Source organism: Pyxicephalus adspersus, chromosome 12 (assembly GCF_032062135.1).
Source record: "Pyxicephalus adspersus chromosome 12, UCB_Pads_2.0, whole genome shotgun sequence".
In the NCBI taxonomy this organism is placed as follows: domain Eukaryota; kingdom Metazoa; phylum Chordata; class Amphibia; order Anura; family Pyxicephalidae; genus Pyxicephalus; species Pyxicephalus adspersus.
This window is the reverse complement of record NC_092869.1, coordinates 8,278,123-8,298,813: the sequence shown is the minus strand read 5'-3', so window position 1 is coordinate 8,298,813 and position 20,691 is coordinate 8,278,123. Positions and strand designations below refer to the sequence as shown.

Below are 20,691 nucleotides of genomic sequence, written 5' to 3'. Positions count from 1 at the left end.
AAAAAACAAAGTTTTTGATTGACAAGACTTCCAATCATTTATGGTCAATTTCCCTGAAACATTGAAAGAAGTTCTAACCAGTCGTAAAAAAGGAGAGGGGGCACAGGGCTATGCATGACGAGCATTGAATGCCTCATTCTCGAAAAAAAGTTAGGGCACGGTTTGCCCACGCCTGCCCACTACACCCCTGGTTCTAACCCTTTGCTTTTCTATCCAAAACAAAGTAAAATGTTTGGCTGGAGTTGGGCTTTAAGGTGCAGAAATAGAGCATGTTGTGTATAAAAAAAAGAAAACAGGACATTTTTCCAGGACCGTCCCTTTAAATCAGGAACTTTTGGCCACTTTGTGACCACTAGAAGTGCTGGAAACACAATATAGGGATCAATATGTCCCTGGGATGGCTGGTTACAATAGCAGTCCTGGAAGGGGGTGTGTGAGTCAGGGGTGGAGGCTGAAACACATGAAGGTCTGGGCTCCCTGTGTAGCTGTCAGAGGAGGAGGAGAGCTCATTGCTAACACAGAAGCCCACCAGGCAGAGAGGGCAGAAGAGGGGGTGGAAGCAGCATTGAGGCTGCCAGGCTGTAACATTAAGGTTAGCATTCCAGAGGAAAGTGAAATTGATCAGCTTCAGGCAGAAACAGGAGAGGAGGTGCCTGTGGATTGGGGACTGACTACACACTGGAGGGAGCTGCCAAAGTTAAAGCACTTTGCTGGAGGTGAGAGAGAAAAGTTCTCTAGGAGGAGTAAAGTTTGGTGTGGATCGCCAAATCCTCCGCTCCATCAGCACTGCTTGGACTAAACTGGGACCATGAAGACCAAGAGCACCCTATAGATGACCCTTCACCTCCTATACGTCCCCTGTCATCTTATTAACCTGGAGTTTTATATTGTATCACCGCTGAAAAGGATTCACTTCTGATTTTCGCTTACCCAAGGTATGTTGACTCAAGTGGGCAATTTTCGGGCAATTTAAACCTCAGTCCATTGCGAAAGGACCAAATGGGTCAAAGCAACTTGCCAACAGTACCATGCTTTAACATTGCAGTGGTTGGTTACTTTTGATCATCTTTGTGATAGTAAGTGGTTGAGATTGGGTGAAAACTACGACTTTGGTAAATCTAAATTGGCCGGTGACCAACAAGACTTTCACCTGAAAGATGCTTAGGAGGTCATCCTAGGGTTGAGAGATCTGACCCTGAAAAGTTTTGTCCCTGGAAAGTTTCTTGGTAGTTGATGTGCTTGGAAACAAAATGTGTCTTGGAATTCCAGTATCCCAGTGATGTGTGTGTGGTCATCTAGACCTTTAGGTGAGAAAAGACATTTTATGGTATTTTTGACCAAGATGCCACCTGCTCAGATGAATGGTGATTGGATGTTTTGGACAGCTACATCTCTGCATTGTACTTATTGTCATTTTATTAGGCATTTCTAATGAAGTGTGTTGGTAATTTGCCAAGGTGCCGCCACTGATCCCATTCCCATTCAAGCTTGTGTTGGTTGCTACAAGTCCCGCCACTTATAGGAATTCTTATGTTCAGATTAATCATCCCCACTGGTGGCTGTATTCCTTGCACAGTCAGGTGGTGACTTGTCTATTGATGTCTTTTCTCTTAAATGCTGCTGCTTAATGGGGGAGCTTCAGCCTTGGACAATGCACTGTAGGAGTTAGGTTACTGCTATTGATTATCTGCGAGCATTAAGTGAATTCCTTGGGTTGTCTTTTGTACTTTCTAGGACAGTCCTACATATGCTAATTAGTTGAGTAAAAGTTCAAGCTGCCTCTGGAAACCATGATAACATTTCAATGGAGATGACTTTTAGTGGTACCTTACTGAGGAGCAGAAGCACCTGTGCACTAGGGTTTGGTCACCTGATCATGTGATATATTACTATAGGTTCAAAAAGGGATTGTTAAAGGGGAATTCTAAATTCGGGAAAATGAGTTGAAATGTGTGTTATACCTAACGTTGGTCTATCACAGAAAGATGATATGAGCTGCTATTGCTGACCTGGTTCTGAAATATACAGCTTGCCCAGCTGATGTTCTGATCGTCTACCTTTAATATCTTTTGATTTGCTGTCCCCGAACAAAGATGTAGCTTGAGTGTTCAGATATTATACTATTGCAGTTTCTGTGTGTTACTGACACCAAAAATTAGGCGTTACATCTAGCCAATCTAAATTCTTTACAATGAGTTCAGCAATGGTAGCTTCCATCATCTCAGTGATAAGTCCACCTTAACCTAGCCCTACAAATCCTTCAAGTCTGTCAATTAACACCTATTAATAACTGATTGATCAAATATAGATCCTAATAATAATACATGTAGCCAATTGCAAAAAAGATCACTTGATACCCTGCTCCTGATATAGATCTAAATACAATTGAGAATTGTTCCTTGCTTAACGTAATCCTCATGCCATAAACCTTTCATTTTTCCTGAAGGTAGCTTCACCTGTATAGATCTGACTCTCTTCAGCCAACTAGTTCTCATCGTAGATATCTACCTGACTTCAATAATTAGTGAACCCCTGGTTGGGTTAATCAATGCACCTCTTGAGTATATCAGATTTTTTATTGGTATCATATTACCTTGTATTATTACTTGTGATACAGGAGGAGAGAACCCTGCCCCAAAGAGTAGCCTAATTTAAATGTGAATGGACATGTTTGGTGACTCAAGGACACTTTCTCATAACATTCAATCAAAATTGATCTAAAATCTGGGTATTGTATTTTTATATAGTTGTTTTGGGATACATTTTTTGAATACTATGGGGATATGTATTTACTCGGAGTGAAGTTGTTTGTTTAAGGGGTTAACCACTACATGTTTTACTTTTTCGAAATGTGGAGAGTGAATGATATCTGTCACAGCTGGGAGAGCTCTGCCTGTTTGTAACAAAGCATTCATTTGGAGTTTATGCTGGCGCGTTTCGCAGAAATCAGTCAAACCATGCCATGTGTTCTTTTACTTGCCATGCTATATAATGTTTATTTGAAATCAGTAGCACGATGGAACTTCTGACATCCTCAATACTCCCGTTTGTTTACTCACTTGCTTCTCGGGTGGAGTGGGACACTATTTCAGTATGTTGGTGGTGGGGTGACGGAAAAATAAATCATCAGCCAATTTCTTAAATTTTTATGGAACATTAAAGGAAATTAGCACCTGCCTTCACCTGCAGCTTCCATTATACAGGTTACCTTTCTCCAGATGTATATATCGTTGTATATTTGTAATAAGATGTGTCTGTTCTTCACAGAAGCTCCAGCCTTACCTTCAGTCTTGCACATTTACACAGACTCGTCTTTTGATTTTGCTTCTCACAGTGTGCACTTGAAGCTGCAGCTATTCAGATAGAGCCAGGCACATTTCCTGGCTGAAGGAAGTCCGGCATCATCTGGTTCTTTCCTACCAAACCTGGCTGTTCCTAGCCCACTAACTTTTAATTATTGGTTACCAGTTCCTTCATTTATGGAGGCCTAAAATTAGATGTGGGCGATCTAAATGCAAATATAGCAAGGCCTTCTCTTTCAGATTGACATCCATCCATCCAAGTATTTTGATATTTTCATAACTCTTCCCCAGATCAGCCCACTGCCTAATAAAACTGGGTGGGAGCGTAATAAGACCAGGTGCTGTTGTCATCTATGTACATCACTATGCCAGTCGCTTCCACCGGCCATGATCTCCCAGGATTTGGAGTTTGAGGGAGGATATGTAAGGATTTTAGGAGTTTGAGTTAATTGAGAAGCTGTGCCCATGCAGTGTAAAGCAACAGGTTTGTGGTAATGACCTTCTCACACCTCTGTTTTATGTATGGAGGATATGGGATTATTCTCCGGGGTTACACATTTAGTACTTGGCAATATGCTTCTTAGCTACTCATTGTCACATGGAGGTGGGAAGAAGGTTTTCATCACTGTGCAAGCTCCAAGTTCCCTTGAGGAACTAAATGGAGCAATAGTGGAGCAAAGTTAAAGGAAGTGGACAAGTGGTGGGGTCACCATTAAAGTGGACCTGATACCTTATCCTACATGAGCTGTGACTGATCCTCTTAAATATTGACAATAAATTCTGTCTGCAATAAAACAAAAGACTTTTTGGTTGCTACTTACTTAGAATACCCATAATGCTTCTATAATACCCATAATGAAGAAGCTCCGTAGTGTGGGGGAATGGAAGAATAGGGTCCCTAACCCTGTGTAAGCTCTGACTATGATCCAGCTTAGAATTGGGTAGTGTCAGGAAATTACTTGAGAGTCCATTAGGCGGCAAGCCTATTGCTTTGGTTTTAGGTTTTCTTTAAGTTAAACTATGCATATTGTAACCTAAAGAGCGATTTATTCCCTCACTTGAGCCAATGTAAATACATGAGCTGTGATTATGTAGGCTGGGCTCATTTAAGATAAGTAAGTGCTCCATACATCATCTGATAAGAATTTCAGCTGCGGACTTGTTGAAATGTATAGATAAGAATCTCCTGGAATCCTCAGAATTCCCAGATAGAATGTTGAGACCAACCCTGAGAATCATCAATGGTGTAAATCAGACGGGTGAACCATGGGTGATTCATGCTAGCCATTCAGCGTGCCATTTTATTTAGGTAACCAAACCAACGAAGCTGCTTTATCAATCAAAAATCTTTTCTGTAATCAGTTATCAAGCTAGTGGACAGTTAGGGTTGATCATTAAAAATTGGTCTTATTGCCAATGTTATCCATGGGAAAATCAATTTAGGGCTGGTAAATTTTCCCAAAAAAGATGGCAACCCTATGGATGGTACTTTGAATATTTGTAGCCTATCACAAATCATTGATTTATATATTGATTCAATACCCATCAAAAATACCACCCAGAGAGAATTGCATGGGGTAAACCGAGCAATATACAGACCAGAGAGAGAAGACTGGGAGATTACATGTTACCCATACCTTTTTTTTCAATGGGATCTTAAAGCATAAGGAAAACCCTGATCGGCCGATATACCAAAGAGGCGCTTTATTACCTTCACCTTTTGTAAATTATATCCTGGTACATGGCTCTGTGAATGCAGCCAGTGACAGGGAGGGTGTGTTTCTATCTTTACAACTTCCCAGTCCAGATGTTTCCAGATGTCAGTGATCAGTGACATCTGACAGTTTACTGGGAACCGTGGTAAACTTGTTTGGAATTACTGAGAATTTTTTGGATACTATCTCCACCGTTCACAAAAGAGCAGTAAGAATTTTTGCAGAGAATTTTTGCGAAGAAAACTTTTTTTGCAGTTCGAAGTTAAGAATTGAGTTTTAGCAATGTTTTGTATTGGGGATAAGATCACCAGGGACAGTTGCTCTGTATTCACTTCTATGGACTTGGTCACTTGGTTAACTTTTTTCAATGGCAGTCAGATATTACAGAAAGTTAACTGCTTACTCAAGTCGATGTGACACACTGGCATTAGAGTTTCATAGCAGCTGCTACAACATCACCGTGTGACACAGTGCTAAACTAAACAGGAAATTGCTCATTATATACAGAAAACATTGGAAAGGAATTGATTTGCATTTGATCAAAATATCCCAACAGGTCTGGTTGGAAACCAAACAATCCGCCACTTACACATAAGTCCATTCAGATCAGGTCATTGGTTCAGAAATTGATCAAAATGCAAAAATTTTCAATGCAGGGTTTAAGATCCTTTTACTTTACCCTAGAATCCATGGATGACCATTACCTGAAATAAATGTTAACATGTCCAGTGATTTAGACAGGTACTCAGCAGCAATGTCCCTGGACATAATGACAGCTTTGCAGGAATGAATGATCATATCTATCTCCTGTCTCTGTAATAAGTGAGATTACACTGCTGGAGGTGACCCGGGATTTGTAGGTAAGTTTATGCTGACTCCTTGCCTTCCCTAAGGGGGTCAGTCACTGGTATGTCAACTTTTCATGTGCTGAAGTTATTTATTTCCTTGTGCCTCAGGTATTATAATGTAAAAATTCTCTGATGTCTCCTGTGCAATCTCTGCATTCTTCTCTGGTAAAAGAGCCCTCGTAGGGTCAACCCCTTTCCACATATACTAGATATAGGGAGGAGGGAATGGTGCGTCTGCTGAGATTCATCTATCATATTACACTTCAAAGCTCTTCCTAATCCTGTCCATACATACATTCATTTTCTGCAACCTCAACCAAATCTTAAAAACTCAAAAAATATTCAGATGCATCTGTTATCTACCACCAACTTTTTCTTTGGTACTTTGGTAGAACGGAAACTGTTGGTAGAAGGCTAACTTGATCTGTTTGGTAATTTTTGTAAACAGGTTGCAAGTAGTAGAAACTTCCAAAATATTTCATTTGTATGGCTGTCTTTAGGGAAGCATTGTGCATACCTTCCAACTTTTTGAGATTTTTTTGGAGAGACACCTTGTAGCACAAAGCAAGTAGGCAAAGGACACACCACTGCCATACTCCAATACACAGACAATGAAGAGGTAATGCATATTTACATCAGAACAAAAAATTGGGGAGGAAAGGGGGTAGGTGTCGTAAGGACATCGTTCCAAAAGAAAAACAGTCCCTGTAAAGAATTTGAAGTTGGAGGCTCTTTGTATCTTTTGCAAGCTGTCTATCCTTACCATTCATTGCAGTCAGAAGTCAGCAATTTAAAGAAGCAATGAATGATCAGTGATTAATGTGTGGCTCAATTCTCACCTTTGTTCCTAACCCAATGATCTTCACTGTGTTGCTGTTCTGGAAGTCCACAGCCATCTTCAAAAAATGTCCTTTTTGGGGATTATTTAGCCGGAGCATATGTGCCATGGCCATGAGGAGGCCACTAAGTGTATGGCTCCCCAAAGATGCTTGACAAAGACTTTTTACCACACAAGACTGGGGCTAGGCTACACGGTGGAGAGTGCTTGATTATAGGCAAAGGTAAATAAAGGATCAGGTGGGCTTCATTCAATTCTGGGCATGGTGCCACTCAACAAAGGATGATTTGGACAGTTGCCAATTAGGGCAATGCTTAGATTTTTGCCTAGTTGTGACTGGTACTCTTTACATTTACCATAGGTGAGTCTTTTTGAGATATTCTTATGCGTATGCTTTCAGTGGCCTTATACTGACCTTTTTTCTTAACGAGGTCTAAAAACCAGTTTCCTATTGCAATGCTTTTTCTTTATTATAAACAGTGCAGGCAACTTTCCCCTCTCCATAGCCACAAACATATATCATGCTGAACATTTGTGTTTATTAGTCATGTTGTGCCTGAAGGTGATAAGATTATGTCTGCACGTACAACCTTCGTCTGGAGTCTTTGGCTATCAGAGTGTAGCCATGACTGGTCCTCTTTAACATTCTGGTTTGTTTTTGTGCCTATGGCACCTTTCCAGTTCCACGCTGCTTGTCTTTGCTTTGTGAATATTACCAGAGCATGTGAGCTATTACTAAATTAGCAGCCTTAATCGTGATAAACCCAAGCTGACTTGTAAGACGATGCCCTCCTAAGTTCGCCCATCCCTGCGGTGATTCCCCAGCTAACCCTGGCTCCAGCAGATGACAGCCATGCGTGATGTGTGTTTTCACACCATACAGGATGAGGCTGGTGAGATGATGATGTTGACTTGCCAAATACCAGAGTTGATGACTGGCAGGCTATCTCAGAAAACAAACAGAAGTTGAGCCGAGGCTGATATTACTCATATCTCTTCCTGTAAAGACCTGTGCTATACACCTCCAGGTTTCCCGCAATGCTGGGTGATCAGTTCACATTCTGAGGGTGTTAGGAGGTTCTCTTTGTACCCACGGCCTGGGGTCCAAGCAATGGTATAACTACATCCATATTAAGACCACATAAGTACTATGACATCCATCTACACATGGTCCTCTAGCCTAACTGTTTGTTGCTCAGTTCTGGACAGAATAAGAACTTTTTGATGTCTATGGCCATATGGTTTTATTGGCAGGATGGCAAATACCTAATTTGCCTTCTGTTGTGTTACATACACACACACATCCCTAATATTCAAACAGTCGGATAGTATGTAGTTAGCATTTTGGCTGCAGATCCACTCTGATCCTAGAAGCCAGCCATTCTCAGCCAGGGTTTTGTGGAACCCTAAGGTTCTTCTAGAGGTTTTTAGGGGTTAACTAGTGGTTGATTGACCTTCCCATCTAAGGGTCCTTGGATTGTTTCAAGTCTTGCCCCACTTGGTTAAATGAACGTCATAACACCAATGATCTTTTGGGTCTTTAGGTAGGGATTTCCGCCCATCAAAAGGGACATTTTCCCAATTTCCCAGTAATTTGTTTTTAAGTAGGTTTCCCTAAGATCTGAAAACCACTTTGTAAGAGTTCCTTTGAGCAGAAGAGTTGGGAAACACTGCCCAAAGCCCTGATAGAGCAGCCATTTATGACTATAAAACACCTTGGCATATTCTACACTACAAATAAATTGTATCTACTTTATTCTTCCTCCAACATTTTTCTTTTCTTCTTATTGGTATGGTCCAAGAACAACTTGTAAAAGTTTCATCATGAGTAATGTGGAATGGTTTGGTGCTGGTATCCCTATCATACACATATTAAATCCCATTATAACAAATATGTAAGAAATTTGCCAAAGGTTTAGGCTGGGTGTTTGTGGATAGTGTTGGAGAAAAGATTTTGTCCCAAAAAAAGGACATTTAAAGGACCTGCCCACCGTTCACTGTATTGCAGTAATCTTAGCGACAAATGAATAAGGGACAATATAACACGTGCAAGGCGTTGATATACAGCTCATTTTCAAGGCCTTTGATATGGGGTGAGCTCATTATATAAGCATTATCTTCATCATTGAATCAGAACTCTTTACATTGAGGGGGTTTCAAAACTTCAACTGTCGTCCTACAGTTCAGTAGATGATGAAGAATTAAACCAACCTGGCAGTTTCTTTTGTGTCTCTGCTTAGTGTTTCTAGGTCTACACACTATATTGGACAGTACCCAGTATAGCGGGTTTCTCTTCACCTGTTGTTTTTATTTGATTTTTATATTGTGGAGAATGTACCAGGAGATGGATGGTAACTATCAAAACTCCTAAAGAACGAGAACAGCATTTGGAATTTTAGCAGAAATATCTTTCTCTTAAGTATCCAAGGGTTATAAAAAAAGGACTGATTCGCTCCCGTAAGTGAAATTTCACTTTTGGTTTAGGTGATCCCCCAATCAGTTGAGAATAAGTTACTTGTGTACCTGCTCAAAGTAGAGACTGCTGGAAATAGACACGTCCTAGATATGGGGGCCATCTCTGCATCTAGTTCATGTTGTTGGATCAGTGACAAGCAATTCATGTAGAAACAGATTCTTTCTGACAAAGGTTCTAAGCTTGGCGTCATTGTGTTTAACAGGCTGTGTGCGGTTTCTATATCTGATGGGACTGTTATCATTATGTTGTCCAACTATTGTTTTCATGGCTTTAGATGCCATCTTGCCTAAAATTAACCTTTGGCTTGCCCAAATCTTTTTTAGATCTTTTGGCTCTTTTTGAAATATATTTTAATCCCGTGTTGGTATTGTGTTACGTTCACAGTATAAATAAAAAGTGTGAGTGTTTTGAGCTTGTCCAGAATTACATACTTCTGTTGCTTTTCCGATGCCCCAGTTTACCACCTTTTTGGTTTTGTGCCAACCATGGACCGCTTTATTTGTGTTGCATTACTATAGCCAACAGGGCTTTTACACCTACATAATCCCAGTATAGTCCATGCATACTTGTATATGATTTGCTGATCAGTTGTTGATTTTAATTTGCAATGTGGAAATACCTGTAAATTATATAGCATATTAGTGCAATATGTGTATGTAGCTGGAGCTCTTTCAGGTTGGCACTGCTCAGGGTAATATGCTGCCAAATAGACAAATTTAACTGGAAGAGTCACTTTCCCATTGTAATCTGGGCAGATTGACTGCCAGCTGTCCAGCTGGCATTTTTAAGAGTATGGTACAACTCTAAAAACTCCATGCAGACCAAAACATGTCTAGGATATGGTGTATATGTTAAAAAATGGTGTGTAAAATAGTTAGAGGTTCTGGTAGCCTTAACAGTCAATCTCAATTTAATGCAAATCATCCTGAGGTCCAGGTAGGGATACTTAGGATATCCCTCCCTGTGCTTTTGTGGTGGTCGTCATGTAGTTTGTTGGTCTTTACATTACCGGGTTGTGTCTCTATATTTGGGAAGTTAGTGAAGGCCCTCAGTGATTAGGCAGTCTAGGAAGTCTCATTGTAATGGAACTGTCTCTTCTACAACTCAGCGCTCCTGACTGTCTCCTTATATCCTACTGTTTAGGCATTTTTTGTGTAACTTGGATGCCACTCTGTTAATGGATGGTTGGTTGCTGGCATGGTCTGTGACAGTGTCTGGACCAGTCATTGTGCCCCACACAGTGGTCATGCTTTGGATGGCAAACATTTTGTAAGGCTGCAATTATTTCCCAACTTTCCTTCATGTCTTGTACATGACCTGCATTGGATTTTAGACTTTTGGGCAGACTGTGTCCAAACTGTTGCCCCCTTTAAACTATTCAGTTTGGGGAGTCTCTCTGATTAATGATTACTGGGCAGTATCACTGTAACATAACAATCTATTCTATTCCATTTAATATCAAAGATTTATTTTGTAAAATTAACCTACAAATTAAGGATTTCAGGTAGGTTTGCAATTTATAACTCCTTGTACTAGCTAGGGTAAAAACACTGAGAAATATGGTGGTAATGGTGGGTCTACCGAAACAATCCAATGCAAGTTTTGTGCAGGACATGATAGACTCCCATAATCCATAATGCGAAGTGCGTGCGTCTTAAACTATGCAAGCATGTCTTATTCATGCAAATGGTGGTTAGATGATAAAAAAAACATTTATATGAACAAAGTAAATCAATGCCAAAAGACCCTTGGAAAAGCAGATAAAAGTCAGAACTTCAGAACTTGATCCCACAAAACTGGTCAAAAGGATGTAGTAAATAATGTTTTACTAATTACTAGATTGGATTGGAATGTCAAAGCAAATTTCCAAATGATTAACACTATAGATATATGCCATCATTACAGGGGAGTATGGGCCAGTATCCAACATTGGTCAGTATGTAAACATTTGTTCATAGGTATCTGCTCTGATATGTTACCAGTAGGTCTTCTTCTTGCATAACAACTTGACCTGCCTGTCCTGTCATATGTTACTTTCTTGGTATTTAGACATTTAACACTAATGAGTTATCTCTGTCATTGATTAGTCAGCTGTTTCTTTGCTATATCTGAAGTACCAATATATCCAAAACCAGCCCAGCTGTTTGGCTTGAGACTAAAAAGTTAGTCAGAAAAACACGCCGATAACGTTAAATGAGCTCATGAGGGAAATTTGCTGTGCTGACCTTTTGATGATCCTTACGTCATGGCCTCTACAATTGTATAATCACTCCAAAAACCAGTTTTTCTTATTTAAAGTAACACTATGGGCTTCATTTATTAAAGCTCTCCAGTAGTGTTGGTGTTCGAATTCGGGTTGTCTTTATATTCGACCCGAATATGGCTGTTCGAAATTCGGATAGACCCGAAAAAAAACGAGATTCGAGGGCAAAAATTCAGTTTAAAAAAAATATGAAAAAATGTGTTAAAAAAAATGTTAAATTAATTTATTGAGTGTTTGTGTTTATTTACCTATTTTTTTTAACAGGTTATTCTACAGTGATATATCTCTTACTCTGTAACACACTTTCCAGCACAGTAATATTATGATACATTTATTACAATTTTCCTTTATCCACTGCAAGAAAAATGTAACAAATGTATCATATTACTGTGCTGGAAAGTGTATAAAAGACTAAGAGATACTTGCGGGGCATCTTCTCAATGATTGCAGTGAGTCTGCTACAAGTTAACTACCTGTAGTGCCCCGGGGATCGTAGTGGAACTGCAGAATTCAACTTTGTGGTCACAGCTGTGACTGCGGGTGATCCCCGGGGACTAGAGGTTGAATGGGGACAAGTTTCCCCATTCATTACATCTAGTGCCCTTTGTTCTTGGATAGAGAAACTCTATCCAAGAACACATACAGCTACCGGTAGTAAAGGGCTGCAAGAGTAATCTGATAGCTCTTGCAGCCCTTAATAGTCCCTAAAAATAACCCGAATTCTCCCACTATTGACTTCAATGGTGTTCGAATTCGGCATTCGATCACCCAAACAATATCCCACTATTTGATTGAATAGCTGTCGAATCGAATAGTGAGATATTCGACCAACACCACTCCCCAGGATTGGAGAAGGGAGACTATCATCGTGCCCAGTAAATAAGGAGAAGTAAATAAACGCGCCAGTGATAGCTCTTGAGGCTCCAGGCTGACAGTGCATAGTGACTGCCCCACAATTGGTAACACTCAGTCTGCCACATGCCCTCCTTCAGTTGATCTTTGGCCAGTCAATGACCAGTCCATTGGTTTACCAGTCTATTGGTTTTGGATGTACCTACATTTGAAACCAAACATGGTGTTGCTATGGACTGAACCACAGGACAGACCTCCAGATTGGATTCAGGCCTTCTGATTGGATCTGCTTGACTTCTCTTCTACATGTTCTGATCTGTTCACATCTGACCTAAACCATTTTTTCACTTTATGAGATTGGAATTCAGACAGGAACTGAATATTGGCCCGTGTATTCTATGCTTAATACCTTTTTCCCATGTCAGAAACAGACGCAGGACCTGCAGCTGTTTACTAACAAAAGCCCGGTGTAAACAGACTGAGCTATGAAGTTGGATTGAGTCCATTGCGGAATTGATGCCAGGAGCTCTGAGAATAGCTGGGAAGGTCAAGGGAAGTCCCGATACAAAATTAGCCATCAGTGAGTTTGGCATATTTCATGCACTAGTAAGCATGGTTTAGACACAGCAAAAGTAATTGGAGGTATTGCATACAGCTGAAAGCCACCCTCAGAATATTTCTTCACTTTTTGCTTAGTATTGTGACTTATCTGATTACATGGATAGCTGTACTGCTATGATACATGGCTGCTTACTTAACTACAGCAGAGAAAATCAGGTCTCCTGCCCTACCCTAGTAGTACGGTGCTATATGGGTAGAGTTGTGTACATCTTAGGACTGGTTGGATAGAAATACAAATCCTTTGGCAGGTAGAACTTTTCACATATATATATTTCATCTGTGAACTTAGCTGTTTTGCTGAAGTTTAGCATACAATATACCTGTTGTATAGCAAATACGTAGACTGCCATTGCTGACCTTTTTCTAAAACTTTTATCCATCTGGTAGTTTTTGACATCAGTACTTTCTCACTAATCTGGAACAAGCATGCAATCATTCCAGTGAAAGAGAAAGTACATATAAACACTAGAATAGTGCCACATGGTTACTATTGACATAGAAATGTGAGATCACATTCATCCTAGTCAGAGCTGTAATTCCCTCTAGCTTTGCAGTTCTACCTCTTTTAAATGAAGGTCCTACTCACCTCTGTGTTATATATACCTTCTTTGTTGGGAGTGTTTACCTGGCCACCCCTTGGCTCACTTCTTCACTAACATCCCCTGCCTTCTAGAGAACAACTGATGGCACTACTCACCTGATGTGGGGAACCTTACTCTACAGCCTGGCTCTGCAACCATGGCATTAGGTTGTTTTTGAGTTTGGGGCTTAGCTAACAGTTATTTTACTTGCTCCTCTAGACATGGTTGTGCTAGGAGTTGGTTTACACAAATGAGGTGCAAGGAAAGGCCCCTCCCTGGTATTTCATACTCCCCCTCAATTTCTTTGGATTGTCACAGCCTTATTGGGAATGATTACCTTGCCACCATTCATCAGTCTATGCAAGGGAGGACTGGGCTCAGGAAAAGGAGTAAATTTTGTCCTGAGCCAGTACTAATAGGATGTTGTGGGGCTGGTGACTTTGGGTGGAGATACATCACCAATTGCAGATTTACTCAAATATTTTACGGACTTCATCCATGAACTTCTCCCTGTTCCGACCTGTTACGTCCCCTTTGGCTGTAAGATGTCATGTGATTGAATCCCAAAACTAAAAATGAAACTAATGCTAAAAGAATAAGGATGTCAAAATAAACCATGTAGGTTAGGAAAACCCACCAAGCAGCCTTACCCCCCCATTACAGTAAACTTTCTGTAGGCCTCAGAAATCAACCATGAAAAGGCCACCTGGATGTAGATGCCTTCTAGACCCAAGATTTTCAATGTTCCCTTGGATTTATGTTTGATGCCCTCAGCAAGTCTTGCCATTTGGATATGAACCCCAAACTCAGTTAGGATGGGCCTTTATTTTATATTAGGTTAGGTGTCTAAAGTTTATCTTACACTGGCACTGGTTTGTTATTGTCAACTGGCAATGGAACTGGAATGAATGTGCTTTAAAAATCAATAAGGCTTTGTCCTGTTACCCAACCACAACCATTAATTTTTTTTTTTTTGCGTGAGGAAATGTACATTTATAGTTAAAATTATAGGTTAGGTTGATTCTTCTCAACAGTCATGTCCTTAGTGTAATATTAATAATTTATTGTAATCAGTAATGGAAATGCTTCCAGGATTTGATTTGACATTTCTCACTTGGGTTTAGACAAAAGATAAAATCCCCAAATGTCTTATCAACTACAAAAAGGACCTGATAGTAATATTACTCTACTCCAATCTATCTAAAGCTATAAAAAATAGGCTGTTTTTTTATAACTAAAACATAAAAAGATAGATAAGGAGCTCGTAACAAGCTGATATAACGTGTAGGCAAAATCAATGCCAAGACACAAAATGTGAATGTGGGCACTATGCCTAGATTCATTTTATGGGAACCCAAGTAATAGGGCCACCATATTGCTGAATCCTAAATAAATATCTTTGTCCTCAACTGACTGCAGAGGAACAAATTACTACTAACCTCACCTGCACCCTCACAGGCAAGCAATTTTTCCTTGCTTTATAGTAATCTGTATGAATCACCCTGCTGGAATTGTCCAAAAATTTTGGACCTGCTCCCTGAAAGTCAAGGAAATTGATTTGCCTGAAGATTTTACTACTGTTTACAGTGCACGGTGCCAGGTATGTGCTCATTACATCTCACATAGTAGAAGTCGAAGGTCCGTGACGTGTAAATGCTGACAAGGAATCGATTGAGCTTGATTTAAATTTCTGATACTTTGATAATATTGGATAAATATAATGACAAACAGACATATGTGTGGTTCATATACGGAATATAATTTTATTATAACATAACTCATACATAAATAAATCTGTTTAAAAATATATGCTTTTTAATTTTGGCACACCTTGCACGGCTAGGTCCTGGCTATTTATTTTCTCCACTGTAGTTTTACAGTTTGGTCAAGGCTGTGATTGGATAGGAAAGGAAAATAAATTCACTAATAAGGTCATCTCCCTGTTTCCTCATCCAATCAGTAAGCTTTAATACTTAGAGTTGATTGGCTTCCTGTTCCGTTTCTCCCTCGACCAGACTAAATGCTGCTGTGCAGGAGATTGCTTGTTTTACAGAAGCTTTACAGGCTAATACAGAAAATGCTGCCTTTTTTAAAAACTTCAGTCTGTACAGTAACATTATTAAAAATATTGGAGTTAGGGCATTTCAAAACTAACATCATTGTTACGTGAACACCTCATTCCCGAAAAAAGTGAGGGCACGGTGTGCCCTCCCCACTACACCCCTGAACAAGGTATAAAGTAAGAAAAACTTCCTAAAATGGTACCCTAGGCAAAAGTAAGAGCATTTAATACTTGCAATGCAGGGAGAACATTTCTCCAGTGTTCAGCTTTCTTCTATAGTTTTAGTGGCATCCACACCATCACTGACAATTGCCAGTTTCGGTTATTGACTAGGAACCAATCATAATTATTCCTGATCATGTGATCACTGTAACAGCTAATCATAGTGATTGTTAATTATGCACGCATAACAAAGCCTGTGAGCTACTGTCATTGTGCATTATTTCGAAAAAAGAATGAAAATATTTGGGTAAAAGTTTGTTGATATTTAGGTGAATTTTTTTTTTTAAATAGACCCCCTTAGACTAGGAACACACATGCAATATTTGTCGAACGATAAGCGACCGATCAGTGATTATGCACGGTTATTTTGAGCTATCGTATTGTGCACAATTCTCTACATGGATACAATCGTTCAAATATAATCCACCAATAATGTACACACACTAGAAACAATCGTTTGAACGATGCAGAATGTGACGTGTACAAGAGAAAAGGATCACAGAACAATCCACGATCACTGGACGATCGTACATACAATGTATAGCGAAGATCGTCCGGGAGGGTCGTTCATTTCCAACGACATTCCTCATTCATCCTTGTTGTTGACTAGTCGTTGTTCACTTTTTTGTAAACGATTATCGGCCGATCAGTCCCTAATCGTTCGTTTCCAACGATAATAATGGCACGTACGGAGCCTTAGTGTTATTGTGAAGTTAACTTGATGCCGGTGCATTTGTGCATCAATAACCTCCATAAAGGGTGGAACTAATGAGAATTAAGCTATGTCCTGGCTGGCAGTGGGGTTGTCGTGTTATTGCCGCTTCCCCGCTCCTCTAAACCAATGCTTTGGTGGGGAATCTACATGTAGCATCTACTGAATAGAGAATGAATGGGGGCTTCAGTGTACAGTTCAGTACTGCTCAATGCTCTCTGCCGTCAAATCTGCAAATGCTAGTTCTTTAACAATCAGCGTTGCAATGTGGGCGGCTGGGCTCCTGGCAAGGTGCCAGGTCTGAACCTGCTCTGTTTTTAATAAAAATGACATCACTGTAAATCTGGTGGGGTTTCATACTATCATTAATGATAACGTCACAGTTGTGAATAATGAATGATAATGTGGAAAATTTACAGGATCACTCCTGCTGTCAGCGGCAATATATCAACCATGTCACTTGCTTGTGTACAGGCGAAGGATAGTTTCTAGAAAATTGGCCACTATGGCACTACTGTGAATTGGTAAGGGATCAAAAAAAAGGAAAGGAATGGTGTATATCCTATACCTACATAAAATACGAACGGCATGAAGTTAGTAGTATTTTGTTCCTCCGAAGTCAAATGCAAAAATGAAGTAAACCCTGTAATAATAACTCCAAGAAAGTACTTTCCCTTTAACTCTTTATGCACAAACCTGGCTGGATTTGGTGTTGTAGAGAATGTCAGGATTTCTTTGGAGATTTGTGCTGTAGGGATGTTCTGATGTGTCTTCATTGTCCATGCAGAAGAATGCATTCCATCTGTCTGGGATCCGTATGGTTGCGTCAATTGGGATGGGAAATAAGATGCAGGACATATGGAAGGTATTATACAGAGAGACGGTGGCCATTCTTCTTTATTAATTTTCTCTGAACTTGTAGTAAAAATGTCCTGAAATGTATTATATTGAGGTAATGCGGCCCAAGCTGCTTCTGAACTTTTTGTTATAGTCAAAAAGATATATTAAATGTAGAATATTTTAATGGCTGCAAATTGCCTAGGATTAAAAAGGTGGCTCGGTCAATAAAAATCATAAAAGTAACATTTAGTATCCAATAAAAATAATGAAAAAAACACACTCATAGCATTTAACTTCACAGCTAGTATAACTGCATGCAATATATCCTAATTATATCTTTTTTTAAAAGGTAATTGATTTAGTAAAGGAAATTTGTCTGTTAACTTTCCAAGGGATATAAGGATTATTTCACTTAGCTAAAGCTACGTACACACTTCCCATGCATCTTGTCTCAGGGCCGATATCGGGCGAGAATCTGGCGTGTGTACGGTGCCCTTCGTCCATCGTCCGGATGGCGGGTCCACAGGTGATGGATGACGAACCATCCTAATCCAATAATAATAATAATAATAATAATAATAATAATAATCCAAGTGAAGGGGGAGAGCGCGCAGCAGGGTGCCGCTCGGTCATTCTCCCCCTCCCCTCTCCATAGAGCAGAACGGTGCTGTATGTGCTGCACTTGTTCATGCATCGTGCAGTCTGTAGTCGTTGGAAAGGATCGTGAAAGATCGGCCAGAGGGGCAAGTAGGTCAACTTCAGCTTATGCTGGATAGCCTTAGTACCCAGCCGTTGTCTGGAGCTTCGCTCCTGAGGGTCTGGGGTAATTGGGTGGCCCTTCCTCTTTGGAGGAGGGATCACAATAGTACCCCGGTGCACGTTTTTTGTGGGGTGTTTTTGCACTTTCACTTTTTTATTGAGCACAGGGTTAATAATTGCACATGAGTATGTACTGTAGCTTTAGTCAAAGAGGTAAACTCCATTGACTTTAATAATGCAATCCAGTGACAGCAAATCTTTTGCTTTTTAAGATTCCCCTGCAGGTGACTGGGTATTCTTTGCAAAGTGAATTTTCTTCACATACACTTGTAAAGTGTGGGGAAAGTGAATTACCCCCTGCAGTGTGTAAATTTACATTGTTGTGTATACAGCCTACTTAGTAAATCATCTACAATGACTCTTAATTGCTCCCTTTTGGTATGCTAAGTACACCAATTATAGTGTATTGTTTTATCTTGAATTTACCCCTTGATCATTTTATATATCTCAACTAGAAACCCAATAAACCCCAAAACAGGTGTGAATCTCATAATAAAGGGGCAAATGGGTGAAAGCCTATAATTAGACATGTTATGTTTGAAGGGAATTTTAGAATTTGAACAATAGTTTTAGATATACAATTAGATCAGCCCGTTGAAAAAAATGTTATCAATGCATGCCAATATTCTAACAACCGTGGTTCTTTATATACTGTACACATTTATTGTTACAAAAAAAAGCTAGAATTTCTACTTTTCAGCACTACGGTTATGCTTTACTGCATCTTCTGCCAATCCAAGTCTGTGAGTCAGCTGACACTTCCTATGTGGCTGATATTTTTTCTTGGCAGCCAAAAAACAATGAGGTAGAATGAGGCTTAATCAAATGTAGAGCTTCCTTTATTGGTTATTCTAGTAAATTTATTGTAATACAATAAATGTAATACAATAAAAAATGACGGTAAAATCATAAAAACACTACAAATAAATGAATAATTCCCTTTAACAACATCTTGCTGCATTACATGTTCCAGAACCTTTGCTCCAGAAAGCCAGTGCCTTAATCTATTAGGACCAGTGGCAAATTCCTCTATAATTAGGATTTACCGGACCTTGCCCCATGTGATTAATATCATCGGAGTTAAAGCACACATATTGTATCTCATCAGAAAACCATGCAATCCTTCTTGTACGTGTGAAGTCATATGGGGTGGAGTGCAACACTGTTTAGATGGATCCAAATGCTATGCAGTCCAATATTATGACATTGGCTGGGTGTCCTCCAGGCAGATCTAGGCCAAACGGGGATTATAAGGCAAGCATGGGAACGCGGTTTTACTCTAAGCGGATAGAGACAGCTCACTCAGCCATTAACACTTGAAGTGTTCCAGTTGTCCTGGTGAACCAGTAGACAACAAAGTGAAAGATTGGCTTGGGTCTTTGTCAAAGCAGCTGTTGAATCTGTCAAGCCGAAATATGCCAGATTCTCTGGCAAAGCATTTAGATCATGTTTTATCATAAACCCATAAAGGAACACTCACAGATACGTTACCCTAATTTTCATGGTGGCTTTGTTTCCTATACTTGATTTCTATTCTTCTTTTTATGGTGGGTATCATCATCATTGGAAAGGATCTTGATCCAAGCGTTTGAAAACCCAAGGCATAATATTCCCCAACTGTAATATCGGACACATTCATAGGTTCCATGGACTGTAGGGTAGAGGACAATATGGCACAAGTGGGGGGGATCATTTTCGAGAAATGCATTGGAGTCAATAGAGAAGAGGATATAAGATGGTTTATGATGGTCTTTAAAGGTGAAATGGTCTTTACCTGGTGTGACAAAATCACACTAGTCACCCTTAAAAGTTATGTTATGCGTTATAGCTGTCATTGACTATAGGTCCTTCTCTGCCCAACATCCCAGTAAAAGAGTAGGACTAGAGTGCATCTAAAGCCAAACACATAATTGGAATGTTTTACAGTTTAGTAACCCTTTAAATGGTGGCTACATTTGTTTTGTTCCAGACTTTTTACCTGGTGTATCTGTCCTCCTATCACCTCCTATCACCTACTGTCCTCATGTGACCCACCACATTACAGAGTAGTATACCCTAGGGTTCAATCCATGCTTACAATACCAGCTTTAAATAAAAAGAGGCTGGATCAAAAGTTTCTGTGTACCACCTAAACAAGGGTCTGCTAAGGAAAAGAGAGGAACTAAGAGATTTCGTTCCAAATGCAGCAAAGTCCCTCCAAAACCTTCACCACCGGACACTGTTGCTTTTGACATCTTAGCACACGTTGTGTGGGCCAGAGGAAAATGCCCTTACCATTAGGGACTATTTGGTTTTCTTTGTCCCCTGATAATAAAAGTTTATGAGCAATATTGTGCTGGATTGAAAATAGGAAAGCAAAATTTGGTAGGGGCGGTTGAGGGTTATAGAGAGAGATAAGTTTTACAGCATTAAAGGGACTGTTATACTTAAAGGACCAGCCAAGATTCCCGATGAATTATTTTACCATCTTTTAAAGTTTTTGTCATATATAGTTAGGTCCATAAATATTTGGACAGAGATTACTTTTTTTGCATAAAAAT

At 39.8% G+C, this 20,691-nt stretch overlaps 1 protein-coding gene across 2 annotated transcripts in view; it reads left to right on the top strand.

Annotated features, from left to right (window-relative positions):
- The first annotated feature begins 505 nt into the window (after positions 1-505).
- The window catches only part of ADAMTSL4 (ADAMTS like 4), a 133,061-nt gene continuing 112,875 nt past the window's right edge, over positions 506-20,691 (top strand). Inside the window, exon 1 of one of the 2 annotated variants that reach the window (XM_072428890.1) lies at positions 506-935. The gene's annotated coding sequence lies outside the window, so the exon portion shown is untranslated. The remainder of the gene's footprint in view (positions 936-20,691) is intronic. The other variant, XM_072428889.1, reaches the window with a different exon arrangement.